Raw genomic sequence first — 18,901 nt, forward strand, 5'->3', positions numbered from 1 at the left:
GCCATATTTTTAGAAATAATCTAAACAATTTACTCATTATAATACAAACAATGCAATACAATATTTTATAGAACATTTAAATATTATATTCATATATTTCTCTAAGTTGTGTTATTGTAATGACTGAACATTGCAATACTGCAAATAGCTTAATATTAGCTCAATTACTTAAGTAATTTTAAGAACAAGTCATTGGTACATACAATTAATTTGACTAATAACATTTTTACATCATAATGATGATTTACTAACGCATTATTGTTTTTCTTACGGGGCAGAAATGGGCTTCGATGGATTCAGGTTATTAGTAATTATGTGGTACACAGTCAAATTGTGATATCTGAAGCATCACAAATCAAGGTGAACAACAGCCGTTGTAAACAACACCCGTTTCGACAAAGTCATTGCATTTTTTTTTTCTGACTTATTTATGGTTTACTGAGAAAATCACTTCCCTGCTTGCTTGAACAGCTGCTGCCAAGCTAACCCTTTAAAAAAAAAAAAAAAAAAAAAAAAAAAAAAAGGTTTTGAGGACAACACTTGACCTACTTGCTGTTAGATCTCTAATTGCTTATGAAGCTATATGATGACCTCTTAAAATAGCCTTTGCCTGGGTCAAATGAATTATTTATCTAGGCTTTTGCATGTCTGTGACATGTAAATGCTTCATACCCAAGAGCCTCCTCTCAACTTCAGTACCTTGGAGCATTTCTCTGCCCATGACAACGGCCAAAAAGTTCAGTTGTCTGTACAAAAATCTTCTTATTTCCATTTTTACCCACCATCCCATATGTATGCAGTTTAGTTACATTTTGTCTTATACTGTAGGTACTTTCCAAAAAAAAAAAAAAAAAAAAAAACTCTTAGACCAGGCAAAACTGCTTTGGTAATTTACAATAAAAATATTAATATAAACAATCGGAGACAAGTTTTATTGGGAAGCAGCGTACAGTATCGAACAGTAACCTATCTCTCTTTTTGAGTCGATGTGATCTTTAAGCACAAGCCCCGCCCCAACGTCGATTTCATTGGTCAACTAAATCACAATCGTCTGCCAACAAAACAACGCCCCCATCGCGCTGTGATTGGCCTATTTTTATGGTCACGTGATAGAAACAAATGCCGCCTCTCAAGTTCGCGAGCTTTATGCTTAAATTACGGATGGGAGTAAATAATTCACGACTCAAAAGAAATAATGATCTCTGACTGTGGGTGAGTTGGTTTTTAGTGAAACTAAATGCACATCACCGTGCCTGAGACTTCACGACACCTGCAGTGTTTACCGATCAGACTAATATCCAAAAAAGAAGAAGAGAAGTCGTAATGTTTGCAGCTCGGTTCTAATGCGCATTCTTACAGCTCATATAATTTAATATATAATAATATAAAGTTAATATAAAATTACTTACATTTAAAATCTTTTTTATATATATTTATATAGAATAATTTATCAAAATATATAATGTGTTATCTATAATAAATAGAATGTAAATGTATACATACAGTACAATATTATTGGTTGTCAGTGTAAAAAATTATTTGTTTGTTAGAAACTATGTACACATTAAGTGAAAATATTAATTTACATTGACTAAAAATTGGTGAAGCATGCATTATTGATGAACATTATTTTAGTAAAATATACAGAATATACAGTTTTACACAGCTTAGTAGCAGAGTACCTGTATTTCCCTTACTTAAAAGTTATCAGAAAGAGCTGAATTTAGTGTAAGACCGTTTAGCAGTAAATATTTAAGCACAGACTGAGTTCTAGATTGACATGGGACAGTACAACATCTTTAACTTTCCTTACACTTTTGGGATTTCGTAGCAAACTTTCGCCTCTTTAAAGAACGCACCAGGTATTGTTTCTTTTCCCTTTTCTCTTTTGAAAAACCTTGAAGGTAAATTGCTTTACTTTTACAGGTTTGGGATTTGACTTTTTTGTTCTTCAAGGACATTCATCCTGCTGCCAAGAACTGTCAAACAGGAGCATCTCAGTATAAAGAGGTGAGAGGACACCAATTAGAAAGCCATCTCTGGCCAGGAGAGCCAGCGGCACAGCTTGCCACAGGAAGTGAGATGCCTGACTTCCTGCGTGGGGTCACAGCTGTTTATAGAGACACTGATATTTCCAACCAATACAGGAGCCGTTTAGCGCTGAAGGAGACAGAGCTCATTTGAATAGCAAAGTACCATCTCAATGTCACCAATGAATTTACATTGTCTTAAACATCTGTCGCTGGAACAAGGACTTCAGTGAAATTATACGAGCATGTGGGTGTCAAAACAGTTCATCCAGAGCAAGAGGCAGATTGTTACGAGCAGGGTGTTAAATTTGCTTGGGAAATGCAATTTCATCATTATAGATATTCGATATTTATTGTGAATGTCTCTCATGTCTATAATGAGATTTTTATGTACAAAAAAAAATTTATTGCGCATGGGATCCACATAAATATTTTCAATACAGTGTTTCCCCCTTACTGTACATTGACGTGCAATGGTCTAATATAAAAACATAACTTTTGCTGAAGTTTCTGATCCCTGGCAGAACACATGACCTGCACCCTCAAAAGTGCTTCTGCGATTATTTAACCAAAACAGAACTTTTATTACAAGGAATTGCTTTTGTGATAGAAGTTAAAACACCTTTTCGCTCATCTAGAATCCTCATCTTGGTATCCTATCACGGCTCGGACTGGGATAGTCTTACCAAGGGTGAACAACTGGAAGTATGGCAGGGATGACGAGGTGTGATTGGCTCCTGCTATGCGCAGCTGTCCATGTCCATATTTGCCCCAGCACAATTACACTCCCTGATCCCTGGCCGCTCTGCTGCCATGCAGTCAGACCCATTAATCTCCCTGGCTGAGTGTTGTGCCATGTGTTAACAGGGAGGTCCCTACTCACTCTGTACCTGGCCAGTGCAGTCAGGGCCTTGCCAGTCATTCTGCCTTCTCCTCACGCCTATCCTCTCTCATTGATTACACCTAACAAACCGGCTGTAACAACACGGGAACATCTTCACACATCTTCATTTGCTTTCAGCTCGAGGCAATTTACTTACCAAAAGATATTAACATTTTTAAGTCAGCAGGTATTGTCAGAGCTGTGGCCTGGAGGTTGGTGTTTGTCGCATTGAGACATTGAGTCCTGGTGCTGATGTGGGAAACATGGGTTTGATTCTGGCTGGTAAAATTTCCTGTTCATGTCCCTTACAATATTTAGCAATATGACTAGTTCTAATCTGATCGGCTGACTTTATGTAGCCTTTGGGACTCGTCCCATTGAAGTGGAGTCAGAAATATCGTAATTAAGAGTTCAGAGCGAGTGAATGACCAAATCATATGTACAAATATGACACTCAGAAATTTAGATAACATACGAGTTGCTGAGTTGGGAGTGTGCTGATTTGATTTTTAAATAATATAGATGATCACAATCTGCTTCACGTTAATTGAGATTCCATGTACACATAAGTGATAGAAATTAATATGTTTCATCATTAAGATTATACAGTATATACACAATATATTTATTTTGTTTATACTACATCCATGTTATGTTTCTGACTTGAATGCATGATATGCTGTAAATAACCCGATGTAAAAAAGCCCGATTTCCAAGTTTCCCAGGTGCACTTAAAAGTATAAGAGTGCACACGATTTTTATTTTTGAGGATGAAATAATCAATGGATTTGTTAATGGAATAAATGCTGATATAAAATATTCAGAATTTAGTCTGTGGCACCTGGTCTCTAGTTTATAGGATATTCATAGACAAGATGTAAATGAAATAGTCTGTACGTATTCCTTTTTAATGGGCAGAACATTTGATCATGGAGTCTAATACACATTTGCATTTTGCTGTTTTTCCTATATTTTCTCTTCAACCATTTGCTAAAACTGCTGTACCATTACTTACATCTTATTATTGTTATTATTAATGCCAGTCAATTATTGTTGTACAGTACAATCTATTTTAGATAAAGCTACCTAAAAGGAAACAGCCATAATCATTATGTCCATAATCAGCTGCAATGTGCACCATATACCTTTCTTTTGTGGTTTAGTCAAATGTCTAACTGCATGAGATTATTTATTCACAATCTACATAGAAAAGGTAAGAAGGTCAAAAAAATTGCATGAATTACCTTTTATATATTTTTACTTTATGCAAATAAGGGATAGATGGCAAGGCCTAAGTAATTCTTAATTGATTGAGGATACTTGCCTAGGTACCTGCAGTAATTTACCACTTTATTTTATTTATTTATTCATTCATTCATTCATTCATTCATTCATTCATTTATTTATTTTGAGTAAATTAGCAATCAGGCATATCCATTTGAAACAGCAGATACCGACAGTATGCTGCAGAAAGTCTGCAGTCTTTTTTTTCAGTCATTGCTTGTTGATTGGCTGCTAATTTGTGATTAACGCTGATAATACAGAGAATTAATAGAGATCCAACCTAATGTTAATTTAGGAGCACTGGTTTAATCACGGTCTGAATAACAAGGTCCCAAAGTTATGGTTTAGCCAGCCCTTTTTGTTCACTGAGATTAAGGGAGGGTCAGACAGTGCTCCATTGTTCAACTGGGAATGGAAACTCATTTGCGAAAATGAAGAATGTCTTGCCGGCATAAATCATGTTCCCTAATCCCTTCACTAATGCCACATAATGCAAATTGTCTCTTGCTAACAGATCATACAATAGAGAAGAGGAGTGAAAAAAAAAGTTCACAGTATTCCTGCCATTTCTAGTTTAATTAACGTGATCAAGACTACACACGTTGATTTAAACAGTAACAAAACAAGTCCCTAAATGCTGGAACAAGATTTACAAAGCCAAGCTTTAAAAGTCATATTACATTTGCCAGACTATTATATTATACTTGAACAGTTAAATAAAGGTAAAATAAAATAAATAATGAACTAACACACTACAGAAGCACACCACAGATCAACCTGAACACATTTTTTTAAAGACTCATTTAAATTCATTCTGTGTAATCCTTTATTGTCTTTTATTGTGTGTTTTCTGTGTTATACCACTATAATGGTTAATGTCCTCTCTGGTTGCTATTTATTGTGAAATGAAGTCTAAAAGAGTGGATTTATTCTGTTTAAAAAAGGTATATCCACTGAAGCAGTATTCGTTTAATGCACACTGGTTTTATTTGTGTCGTAAATGTCTTTTTAATTAGCCAATTTAACAAAAATGAGGTTAGGACTGTCAGGGGGCTCATTAAGATGAGGAAGGTCTCAAAGTCCCTCTTGTGACATGTGTATGGTTGTGATGTCATGCAGGAGGACAGGCTTTCATGAGTCGTGTTTAGTAGTGTACTCACATGGTTTGCAGAGCTTGTAATTACACATGCTAGTATACACTTCATCCCCGGCTCTCCTGGGCACTGGACAGAAGACAGCTAGACTGATTCTAAGGCCTGCTTTCGCTGGTAATTTATTACCAATGATGCAAACAGACGCGGTGCTTAATATTTTCGTTTTTAGAATTCTTTGAAGAACAGAACGTTTAGAAGAGCATTTATTTGAAATCGAAATATTTTGTTATATTATAAATATCTTTACTGTAATTTCTGATTGTTTTAATGTTTTGCTGAATGTTTTAATTTCTTAAAAAAAGAAAAATATCTTGCTGACCCACAACTTTTGAACTGTACAACAAATGAGAAGAATATGTTTTTACATTAACTTAAAATACGTTGAGCAATTTTTTTTTTAAGTTATGTGAAATTCAACTTGATTTTTAAGTAATTTTAATGTAATTTAAATCTAAATTATTTGAAAATGTGAAATTTAAGTTCATTAAGGCAGTCACTTGACTTAAAATTTTTGTTGAGTTGAAATAGGTAGATTTTTTATTATTATTATTATTATTATTGTTTTTTTTTTTTACAGAGCATGTGCTATTATTATTTGGTAATGTAATAATTTAATGAATAATTAATAATGTATTATTATTATTATGTAATGTTTTCTATAGAAATGTACATATAATAGAGAACTAATTACTTGTTGAATATTCATGAAATAAAAGCAATCCTACAAACATCAACACTTTGTTAAAAAAAAAAACATCAACTATTTTATTTTAAGTGGAATAAACTTATTCTAACATGAAGAATATAGTAATAGATGAGCTGCCGCTTGTGTTACAGAAAGTTGTTAGAACAAACAAAAACTAATAACCAAGTGAGTTTTTCACTTTTTGTGTGTGTGTGCGTATGTAATGTAGTTTGAGCTAAAACAGCCAGACCAGCGGTCTGACATAAAAGCAGAATCAAAAGCACAGTGCTGTTAGCCACCCCTCTATTAGGAGAGTCCGCCAGCAAGCTGAGAAAAAGGCCAACACTATAAGCTCTTTGGAGAGATTCATTGCTGTGATGAAGTTCACCACATTGAGCACTCATTGAGTCAAATCCCTCGCGTCTTGTTAAATGGTATTTCTGCTCTGAAGGGACATGCCCCACACTCACAAGGCAGATGTTGTTGCCGAGAGCGACAGAGTCTTCAGAAGCAATGTGATCCTCCAGGACCAGGCAAAAATAAACACAAAGCAGCATTTCATCTGGGGGGGGGGGGTCTCTAGTTTGGATCTGCAGTGTACACAGAGAAATGTGTGGCTCATCAAAGGCCCTTAAGTGATATCACATATGAGGGGAATATAGGCAGTCCAGGTGATAAAGGATTAATTCGTGGGGATCTTTTTTGTGCACAGCTGTCAAGATAATTAGAGCGCAGACACACAAACTCCAGCGGTGGCTCTCCTAAAGACCTGCTGGGGCCATGTGTCGTTCCATAGGGCATCTCTGTTGTTGTTGGGTCAACAGTTCTAGGGTTTTTTGAGAGCTGTGAATATCAAAAACCATCAACACAAATGGTTTCTGTGCTGGAAAACCGATTGCTTGTGACCTTACTTATACAAGTAAGGTCATATATAGAAGTTTATAAAAGTACTGTACATTAGTGACAATTACTCAGAATAGGCAGTTCCAGGTTTTAAGCACTAAAGAACATAGTTTCATGCAACAGCCTTCAAGTGTATGCATTTATATTAAATAAAATGGCCTTTAATTTTGAAACTTGCATTCATTTATCAATAGTCTCTTGAAATACCATAACCTTTAAATAACAGATTACATGAGGGGTATTCAGTTATAAATGAAAGATCTAATCATTGATTTTATTTTGATAATAGAAATATCCAGACTGTAAGGATATTGTAAGGGAATATAAGGGTGCTGAATTAGTCACAAAAGACTTACCCATGTATATGTATTGAAAGGAGAAGAATTGCCTTTAAGTTATTTGAGTAAGTCTACCTTGAATGTAAAACATATTTTCTTGAGTGTCTTAGATTAAATGATGGAAACAGTTTTCACATTAATGGAGTTAAAAAAAAAATCTACTGGAAAAATATTTTAATCCCATATCAAATTGAAAGATTGTATAAAGTTATTTTATTTATTTATCTATTTTTATTTGTAATTATTATTATTTTATATACAGTTCATGCTAATTTCAAAAGGTATAAGCTTTTAACAGCTTTTGTTGTTGTTCTGAAAACCTAATATAATAATATATATATATATATTAGTTTTATAGCCTTTGATGCTGATTATGGCATAAAGTGAAAAATAAATAAACCATAACTGTAGAGTGAAAGGAGTTTAACCCCAAACCAGTTTTGGGATAACGTACTACAAGTAATGCAAGTTACGTAATCAGGCTACTTTTTACTATAGTAAATGAACTGTAAAGTAACACAATTGTTTTACATTTTACTCATTTAGAGCACTTCCTTCATTTGGCAAAAATTTAACTTTTGGGTTGTTTTTGTTATTAAAAAACAGATAAGCAAGCCCAGCCCAGGTGACAAGTAGTACAAAAGTAACGTAATGCATTACTTTCCATAAAAAGTAACTGACATTCAGATATACATCCATGTGCATGATCAAATAATTATAAGAAAACTGTCCTTTCAGATATACCCCTGTTTTATGTGTCCAGAGAAACAAATATGTATATTTAATAAGCACCAACAGAACTTTGATGTATTCGATAAAAGCAGCAGTTCCCATCACCCTAATGGCACAATTCCTTATGATCCTTTATGCAAAGGCTTGCTGGGGATCAAAGTAACTGAGTTTTGCCCAAGGCTATAAAATGTGTATTAAAAAAGAGTTTGCCTTGAACGATGTATTAACAGGTTGAAAATCACCCAATTTATTTGATTGATTAGAGAGACCATACAAAGAATGTTCACTATTTACATGTGCTACGGCTGATACTAAATAACCAGTTGTGGTCATTTAAATGGGGAAAACAGTCACACCATTATTGCAAAGGCTAGTTTTTCAAAGTTTTTAGCTGTTTGTTCACAAATTTCACATTACAGAATCTGTTTGTAAGTGGAAGACAGAAACATGGTCCATGGCAAAAACACTTTGTCAACATTTTCTATTGCATTAAATAAGCTCTAGATTTGTATTTCATATAAATAACTGCATTGTCTGAGGCTGTGAAGCCAGCCAGTATCTAATCATTATTTGTCATCATTTACAATAAATCAAGAAACCCTAAGAGGTCGACAATGACTGTCAGACAGACAGATCTATCAGACAGACCTTAGTTGTGTATTTCTATAAACAGTCTATAATTTGCCAGCATGCTTACAATTAGACAATGAAATTGAATTCTGAGCTAGTCAGCAACAAGAATGATAGGCTATATAGTAATTTGGTGTCTGCTACAGCTAGCATGATATTTCAAAAGTGGAAACTCTATCAGGGAAAAATGCCAAGGATGAAAGTTTCAAAGTAAAGCATCAGAGGGTCAATTACTCCATCGGGGGATCATTAGGCCAGCCGAGAGCTGCTTTTAATGCACTTTAACAGAAGCATACAAAAAAGTTAGCAATAAAGTTTTATCTTAAGTTATGGTCTAATTTTTAACTTTGTTTCAGCAGTTTCATAGTACTGTATGGTTTAGGAATGTTGGCCTATATCAGTAGCGTTGTAGTCAAGACCACCTAAACTAAAACCAAGTCACAACCAAGACCAGAGTGTGCTGAAGACCAAGATTTTTAGAGGTTGAGACCAAGACAAGGCCAAGGGCAAGGCAGGGCGAAACAGAGTCAAGACCAGTCCAGCACTTCTCCAATTCATCTGAAAGATCCACATTTACTGTCTGAGAAATGTCTTCTATTTAATCAATAAATACCATTAGAATAATAAGACACTATAGAGCTGTTACCAGTTGAATGAAATGACTAACAACAAAATTCATCTTTGCACTTCAAAGGTTGCATCTGAATTGGTACAATCACAACTTCATAAATATTGTTGAGATTAATGTCTTAAAAATAAAATTATGAATATAGAATTATGAAGGAAAAATAAAATGATATTTTTAAATATAAAACTAAAACCGCCAGTAGGCTAGGTGGAGGCAAATCACTACATGAGTGAATCATGGAATCTTTTATTCAACTGATTCATTCAAAGCAGCTGATTCATTCAGTAATTAAACACAGCTGTGTGTTGCTCGGAGCACACAACAGTTCTGCTACGGATTTATTTGAACTATTTTTGTTGCCAAATAGTAAAAACTTGTGTTTAAAATTATGTAAAAATTTAATTAATTTAATAATCGTCTTAGTCTGAGACCAAGACAAGACCAAGTACAAATGCGGACAAGACCAAAATAATTGTCTCAAGACTGGTCTAGAGTGCTACATTACCAAATATCAGCCTAATCCACGTGTATTGCAAGACTTGCTTCGACCTAAAACTGTAAGACTCTCCACTTGTAAATGCATTTGATTTATTTATTTATTTAAATTCCTTAAATACATGTATAAGCATTCAAATTTTCCTGCTTACAAACTCATGACATGAATTCTTCTGAGTGGGTGGCCCAGACAGGCTTTGCATCTGGTTTGCAAAGTGCAACGTTTAATGCAACATAGTCCTAATTTTGTTTAACCTAAAAACTCGATCCATTCTCTGTTCTGCAAGACGGGATTTGAATGGACTGGAGAAGGCTTGAGTATAAACCTAACATTAGCGTGTTAGCATCAACAGGTCAACATCACAGTATTAGCGCCAACATGCATTAAAAATAATGCATTAATTTTAACATTTAAGCTTTAACAGTAGTCTGTTTTGCTGCAGTAATGTTAGCATTACCATGCTAGCAGCAATAAGCTAGCATCAACAGAAGTGTAATCAAACAACATGGGCCAAAAAATAAGCAGTAGGCCCTAAAAAATGCTGGGTTAAATACAACCCAGCACTGGGTAAAATATGGTCAAACCCAGCGATTGGGTTGTTTTGACCCAGCATTTGGGTTACTACCCAGAAGGTTGGGTTGTTGTCAACTGTTGGTTGGAAACAATCCAATCGCTGGTTTGGTCCATATTTTACCCAGCAGTGGGTTGTATTTAACCCAACATTTTTTAGAGTGAACACATAACACCTTTTCATAACACCCCTAGAAAAGATATAAGAATAGTAGTACACAAATCAGTATTCATATATATCATTTTGGTTATGTTTTACATAACAGAGTTGAGATAAAAGTCTGAATCTGCTTTGTGATTTCTTTTCTGTGATTCTTCTTTCCTGATATAAAACACAGAAGAAGCAGAAAACATTAACATTAAAGCTTTATTGCTTTTCTTTGTTGTCCACGGCAGACAGGATTATGCACTTTCTGTCCTTCATGCGCCCATGGTTAAGAATATGCTGGATAGTTATTTTAGGTGCACTTGAGGAGGTGACAGATAAATTTAGGAGAAAAGTGTAGTACTCGGTTTAGGAAGAAAGTGTAGCAGAGACACAAAAGAGTGATCAATTTTTCTTTTCTCAGGTCTGCACTTAGATTATACTCCTCAGTCAGTGTGTAACAGGACTCTGCTGAGCATCACAATAGCTTTTTGTTTGTGAGACACAGTCTTGTTTTAGCCTGCATTTTGTATGGTTCTGACTATGGGTAAAAGTCTTTGGATTCACATAAGGACAACTGAAATCTAGCTATTTAGTTCAGCTTTAATAGTTTGAAAGACTCCTGGCATGCCTAATCTATGTTGCAATGTGTAAAAATGTAGCACAGGGTTGTGCATTAAACCTTGGTCATTTTATTTCTTGATAGTCACAAGAAATGAAACTATCACCAGAAAGGAACAATTAATGTACTATAAAACAAAATGAGATCATAAAGGGTATGCAACGAAGCATCACTGTAGTAGATTAAATGAAAATCAGGCAACCAATAAGGCTTTAAAGCTATAGTCTGTCATATAATAATGGCAACGTGTTAATATTCATTTCAAGGTGATAAACCTTTTTTATTATTATTCCACAACTTTCAGACAACAAATGAGACATTAAGGCATTAAGAAAAACATTTTCACCAAGGCTGATAAGATGTGCAAATAACAACAAAAGGGAGAAAATAAATAAATAAACAAACATTTTTCATAAACCAAAATTAGGTCATTCCATGCGTTCTAATAATTTCAGTAGTTTAAAGGCATTAAAAAATAAATAATTAAAGAAAATATTGAAAACAGGTTGGGTCTTCATAAATTTAGATTTTTAAAAATAATTTAATAAATCTAAATAGGTGGTTATGCAGTTTATAGATGGATGGCTATGCAGTTTATAATATCACTATTTTTGTTTTCCTATCGAAATCCTACAAGATCTGAACATGAAAAAAAGTGCTGTTTCTACATCATTTTCACAAAAGCCACACTTATTGTTCTAAAAATTGAACAAGTAATGAATGTGCAAGAACAAACAAATAGAAAATGAAGACCTTGTGTGTGTGGGTGTGTGTATGAACCCCTTTGGGTAAGTTACTAGAGTCATGCAATTGCACATACAGATACACATACATTTTTTTTCTAGCTGAGGTGCAGACTGACTGGTGTGATATAAAAAAAAAAACTGTCCTTGTTAAGATGCTTGCGCTTTGAAAACTTGCATATCTAATGGACTTGAAATAACCCTTTTCACAGTTAAATTATTACACTTTTTGTTTTTAGAATGTGGAAAATCTTGATCCTATGGAATTAAATGTAGATATTATGAGACGTTCAGTTCAACCCTGTAAAACTTCATTGCATCGTTCAGCAGTGGTGGATTCTTATATTCATAGCAGAAAATCGCCACACTCCTTATTCCTTAAGGCAAAATGTGGGCAAATATGAAGTGGCATTCAGAATTGGTCCAATGAACAGGTCAAGTTCAAGAGACATTGCCTGTGCTTCTTTTCTCTTTTTCTGAATGGCTACATGAACAAATACTGCAGCCTACAATGGCATACAATCCATTGGAATTGATGCACAAATTATTAGACATATTGACGTTACATTTACACCAGACTGACCTTTCAAGCAATTAAACCTCACATTGCTGTATGTATTCATCTATTGAAAAACAGGTAATTTCTTAAAGAAGCCAAGGCCTCAGAACATTAGAAAGAAAGTCAATTTAGTCTTGAACATTCGTTGCAAGGCTGTAAGATTATTCAAGCATGGCAATCCATTTTCAAAACCAGACATGTTCCTGGCCCTGTCTTCCTGTTCTGAAAGGTATCTTGAGTTGTTAGTTACCATGGTCACATTTACCCTGACCATACCCTATTGCAGTGGTTTTAAATCCTGGCCCTGCATGTGGACCCACAGCACTTCACATTTTGTATGTCTGTCTTATTCAACACACCTGATTCAGATGATCAGCTCATTAGGAGAGAGCTCTGTAAACTCGAATGAACTTGTCAGATAGGAGAAACATACAATATGTGCAGTGCTGTAACTTATTTGTGCTTTTCCAAGTCTTCAAGAGCAAGCTTAATCTGTTCATTACTGAATACTGCATGGTACAAGGTCATTTTAAAACACCTTAAGGACAAAATAAAAAAAATAAAAAAAATCACTGGTATATTTAACAATTTTAAAAGAATCTTTTTTCTTATTACTTTAAGTCTTAGCTGGTTAAATGAGTTTACCCAGAAATTAAAATTTGTTAAATTATTTGATGGACTGGATTGGTGTGGATTACTTGTGTATTACTGTAATGTTTTTACTAGCTGTTTGGACTCTCATTCTGATGGCACCCATTCACTGCAGAGGATCCATTGGTGAGCAAGTGATGTAATGCTACAGTACATTTCTCCAAATCTGTTCCAAGAAACAAACTATTCTACGTTTTTATTTGTGGGTGAACTATTCCTTTAGCACACAGCGTAGTTGAATAGAAACATATTTTGATCGATTCTGATCTATCTAGATTACAGCATTGAAAACTGCAGAATAAAGGAATAACCTTTATGATCTGATCTGAGTTTTAATTTAGAAGCCTGAATGAAATAAATCAATCTAATTTATGACAACATTAAGAAAGAGGTATTCCATATATGTCAAATGGGTATGCAATTTCCTGATGCTTATAAATGATTGATATGAACACAGCAAACTACTGTAATGCCTTATCAATTCAACTATGTATAGCTAGTATAGCTATTCAGGGTGGCCTGGGGAGGGGAGATATCCAAAGCACATCAACTGGTCACTGGGGTTCCTCAGGGATCAATTCTTTGACTCCTCCTCTTCTCCATATACACTTCATCCCTTTGTCCCATCATACAGGCACATGGCTTCTCCTACCATTGCTATGCTGATGACACACAGCTTTATCTCTCATTTCAACCAGATGATCCAACGGTAGCTGCACGGATCTCAGGCTGCCTGGTGGACATCTCGGCATGGATGAAAGAACATCGCCTACAGCTCAACCTGGCAAAGACTGTGCTTCTTGTCTTCCCTGCCACTACAACTCTACAGCATGATTTCACCATCCAGCTTGGTTCTTCTACAATTACCCCATCAACTTCGGTCAGAAATCTTGGTGTAATCTTTGATGTCCAGCTGACCTTCAAAGACCACATTGCAAAGACTGCTTGATCTTGCAGGTTTGCATTGCACAACATCAGAAAGATCAGGCCCTTTCTGATGGAGCATGCTGCACAACTTCTTGTCCAGGCCCTTGTCATTTCTAGGCAGACTACTGCAGTGCTCTTCTGGCTGGACTTTCATTAAGCACAATCAAACCTCTACAAATGATTCAGAATGCAGCGGCACGACTGGTCTTCAATGAGCCCAAAAGAACCCATGTTACACCTCTCTTTATCTCCTTGCACTAGCTACCGGTTGCGGCACGCATCAAGTTCAAGACATTGATGCTTGCATATAGAACAACCACAGACTCAGCACCCGCCTGTTTCCACTCACTACTACAAACCTACATTGCCTCCAGAAGTCTGAGATCCGCTAGTGAGCGACGCCTCATGGTATCTTCACAGAGAGGTTCAAAATCACTTTCCAGAACATTTGTGTTCACCATTCCTGGCTGTTGGATTGATCTTCCCATCCCTATCCGGAATACTGAATCCCTGACAATTTTCAATAGCTGAAAACTCATCTCTTTCAACGCTACTTGACTTCATCCTAAAAAACTGTCTTTCTCTTATTTATTCCTTCTCTTTCTGGCTTGTACTTATTTGAACTATACCTAGCACTTCCTGTATCTGTTTGCCTCTTTAAGAAGAATCGCTTTATTTATTCCCCAATTGTAAGTCGCTTTGGATAAAAGCGTCTGCAAAATGACTAAATGTAAATGTATAGAAAAATAAGTCAGTGTCCTTGCTCTTTCTTGCCTTGAGGCCACTGAGTGAGTGAGGTGACAGAACTCGCAGTCACTAACAGTATTACTTGTACTCATTTGTTGGAGCTCTTCACTGATTGCTGAGTGACTCATCATTTTGAAGGAAATTGGCTGCTTGAGCAATTTTTATTTCTAAGGAACAATGTTACCTCCATTTACACAGAGGGACAAGAAACTTTAAAACATAATAAAAAAGTATTTCATATGAACCTTATCATGTCTTACATGCTTTATAAACGAGTGTTCTGGCACAGATTGCTTTTTAAAGTCAGTGTGTTTTTTTACTCTAGTTCTCTAGTAACATCTTTGAATGTTCCAGAATGATTATACTCGGATCAATATAAGGCCCTCAGAGAAGAAGTCTACACATGGCAAAAGCATTATACTATAGGATGATTTCAGCCAAAAATTAAAATTCTGCCACTGTTTACCTAATTTCTTTCTAAACCTATTCCAGATAATTTTTCCCTCTGACACAGCTCTCAAATTCACATTTATGTACATTCATATTTGTATATAACATGGTGCAGTCAGTTGCATTAAATCAGTGAACAATGTAATAATGAAAAATTGAACAATTTATAATGTAGATAAAATAGATAAAATCCATAAAATGTAAGTTGTATGGACAAATTTAATGATTCTTGTTTTTCTTTGAAATCTTTTAAACTACAAAGTTATATTTGTAATGGCATGATGACACTGAAATAACTTTTTTAAAGTGATGACAGAATTTTCATTTTGGGGAAAAATATTACTTTGTGTTGTTATTAAAAAGATGTTTTGGACATACAATAAATATCAATGGGGTCTCAGGTGTTCCAAACCAAAGTAAAAAAAAAAAAAAAAAAAAATTAACTATAATAATCACAATTACACATTCTTTCCTTAAGTAAGATACTTCATTAACTTAACCGTCCGGTAGTTACTAGCCAAGTAGTCTCGTGTAGCCAGACCTTCAGACTGACGGCTGAAGGTCTGGAATCCATGGCAGCTTTCTTTGGCCAAGGCCTGCCCATGAGGCCGTTTGACCGACATGTCAAACAACCGATCACAGTTCATTTTGTTCTGCTGCACGTTTGGAGCGTGGAAATGTAGCCACAATAACAGACTGGTGTGTAAAACTCACAGACGTATACTGTGCCGTGAACTTTAAATATTTTACATGCTTTTGAGAATCCATTGTTTAGTTGATCCTGATCAGCGCTTGTCATCACAGTTGTAAACACGACGACTTTCTTCTTTTGTGAGGGGGTTTGGCGGCACGGTATCTTTGTTTTCAGGTGGAACGTTAAAGAACGTGACACACACGTTTCCCAGAAATCCTGTATAATTAAACCAATCCGATGACGACTTTGAAACTCCTGGAGTGTTTCCACTTTTGTGTGCTGTATGCATCAGACGTTCAGCCAACGGTTCGTGGGTGTGACGTCTGAGGCTAAGACTAGTTGCCAAGCAACTTGATGCATTATAGAAGTCAACTAATGTGCATGTGCGTATGTCTGCTGTTTTACTTTCTTCAAACACACCTTATCAAGATTTTAAAGCAGAAATAAGTATTTTAGAATAATGCAATAAGCATGATGAATGAAGAAAGTTTAGGTTTATGATTAGATGACGCATATATTGCATCTTTTCTCTATCAGAACAACAACTTTCTGTTAACAAAAGCAACACCATGCTGTTTTTTCAGGACCAAAAACATCCATTCAGCTTGTCACTAACCTGCAAAGATGCTATTTATTATACTCCGTATTTGTTCCCCCGTTAAAATCCGTGCTGAAAATCAATGTGGTTAAACTGGCAAGACTCCAGCCACCAACGTAGACCTGCAGGAGAGAGCTGTAATAATTGACACAGCATTGACAAATAAAGCTAATGGAAAAAGCTGTGTGGTTTGTGAGTAAACCCCCCTTGCATCAAAGCGAATAGATGGCGCTTAGTAAGAGTTTTGAAGATGACCTTATTTAATTATGTTTTATCTTGTTGAAAATATATGGCGAGGAGATGCTTGAATATTTTGTAAAACTCTCTTGAAGTTGTTGAGATGAGATAAATCAGTACTTCTGATAATGTATGTTATATTTTTCATCCATTTAAATTTTTTGCAAGTTTGAGATGTTTGTCAGTGAGTCAATGTTATTATACGTTTGAAATGTCCTTCAGCGTGCACTGAGTGTAAAGTGCATCTTGGACTGCCAGTCCCAGCAGAATATTCCGATGCCCTTTTTAAATCCAGCTCTTGATTTAAGGGTTTTTGTTTTTAAATGACTGCCATTATTTCTTTGGTATCATTGTGTTTTTGTATTTGCATAATTAGATAAATCTTTCACCAGTGTATAAGGATCCAATATTGAAACATTTTCTTTAGTTTCAACCATCTAGTCCAGATACTTCTGTGAATGTTTTTGTTCCATCATACAGTAAGTAGATGTGTGCTAATTGACTTTGACACCCGTGTAGCTGTTACTGATTGTACCATAGAACTTAATGAAAGCCAAATTACTTTACAACAAAAGGCGGTATTAAAGTGATTAAAAATATGCACCGTTTCTGACAGGTTAACAAGCATCAAGAAATTAGCTGCCACTTCTTGACAGATGCTTTGAAAACACCTCCACCCCTCTTGAACTCTGAATTGATAAGCAGAAGCATTTCGAGTAAGGCAGTGAAGGGTGTGAAGAATGTATTGACATGGGAACCTGCAGAGCTTCAGCGTGACTTTATGAGATAAATAGAGGGTGTGGTGTATTTGAGTTCAATTATCATGTGCTGTTTTCACACATCTGACGTTTTCATAATATACATGCTTCTTTATTTCCTTATTGAATGGCTTTTCATCAGGTTCTTCAGACTGAACGTTACCATTCTGCTCTCATGTAAAGTTTGGTCATCATTAATTAAGATGGCTCTGTGTTGGCTTATTGACCTCCATGGCACAGGGGATTTTGATGGGTTGTGAGAAGCTCATGGAGTCTGGCCCAAAGCCTATTTTTCCTCCCATTCGGTCATCCACAGTGTTTGATGCATGGCAATTTAAATCCCCTCTTCTAATTAAATGTGATCTGCACTTGAGCTAAATGACATTTTTACAGGAAGTTATCTGGTACCTTCAAGACAAGGTGACATTCCACTTTCCATTATATACAGGATTATAACAAGTTGCCGGACTCTCACAAAGTGCGGCTTGAGCGGTGGCTCTCCCTGCAAAAATCAGTTATGGTGATGTGCAGGCAGCTTTGAGGAATCAAAGGGATTTGGGACTTAATTCACAGCTTAGCCATGACATCCCAGGTGTCAGCACAATGCAAAGTACAGCACTAATTCATTAATAAAATAATTTCATGAGTTATTCCCTGCAGAGTATATGTATGTATCTGTGTATGTACTGTATACACTGGATATTCACTGTTGTACAACAGTTAGTTCCAGTCCTTTGATCTGATTCTTCAAGCTGCGTTTCAGGAGTTCGGAAAAGAACAGTCCAACAGCACTGGGATTTTGTTTCACTGTGCTGTTTACTTCAGTGAGACTGTGTATTAGTGGTGGGGAATTTTCAGTAAATCTTTGCTGTTTACATTGTTATGCCAATAGGTGGTGACAAGTGAGTCTTTACAAGTGAGTTATTTTAATTATTTATATAACCCTTTCATTCACTCACAATGATACATTTAGGAACAATGAGTGAGTCACTGAATCATTCACAGAAACAATTCTTTTAGGAACTACTGTGTGTATAGAAAAGAATCGCCCCCCTTTAAAATAATCACATTTTGTTGCTTTGCAATATTTACAATATTTGCCCACTCTTCTTTGCAGAATTGCTCAAGTCCAGATCAAACTGATGGTGAGCATTTGTGGACTGCAGTTGTCCAGTCATTCCACAGATTTTCAGTGGGGTTTGGACTCTGACTGGGCCATATAAGGACATTCAGCTTTTTCTCCTTCAACCACTGTGTGCTCAGTTTTGCTGTGTGCTTTGTGTCATTGTCATGTTGGAAGGTAAACCTTCTTCCCATTGACAAATTTCTAGCACAGGGCAGCAGATTTTCCTCAAGAATTTAAGGGTGTATTGCCTCGTCCATATTTACTTCTATCCAGACAAGTGCTCCAGTCCCTGTTGCAGAGAAACACCCCAT

General features: G+C 35.7%; 1 long non-coding RNA gene across 1 annotated transcript in view; it reads left to right on the forward strand.

Annotated features, from left to right (window-relative positions):
- Window positions 1–524: 524 nt before the first annotated feature.
- The window catches only part of LOC122147478, a 72,161-nt gene continuing 53,784 nt past the window's right edge, over window positions 525–18,901 (forward strand). The window contains exons 1-2 of the long non-coding RNA XR_006161653.1: window positions 525–1,212; window positions 1,927–2,010. This is a non-coding gene — a long non-coding RNA (uncharacterized LOC122147478). The remainder of the gene's footprint in view (window positions 1,213–1,926; window positions 2,011–18,901) is intronic.

This window comes from Cyprinus carpio, chromosome A14 (assembly GCF_018340385.1).
Source record: "Cyprinus carpio isolate SPL01 chromosome A14, ASM1834038v1, whole genome shotgun sequence".
NCBI lineage: Eukaryota > Metazoa > Chordata > Actinopteri > Cypriniformes > Cyprinidae > Cyprinus > Cyprinus carpio.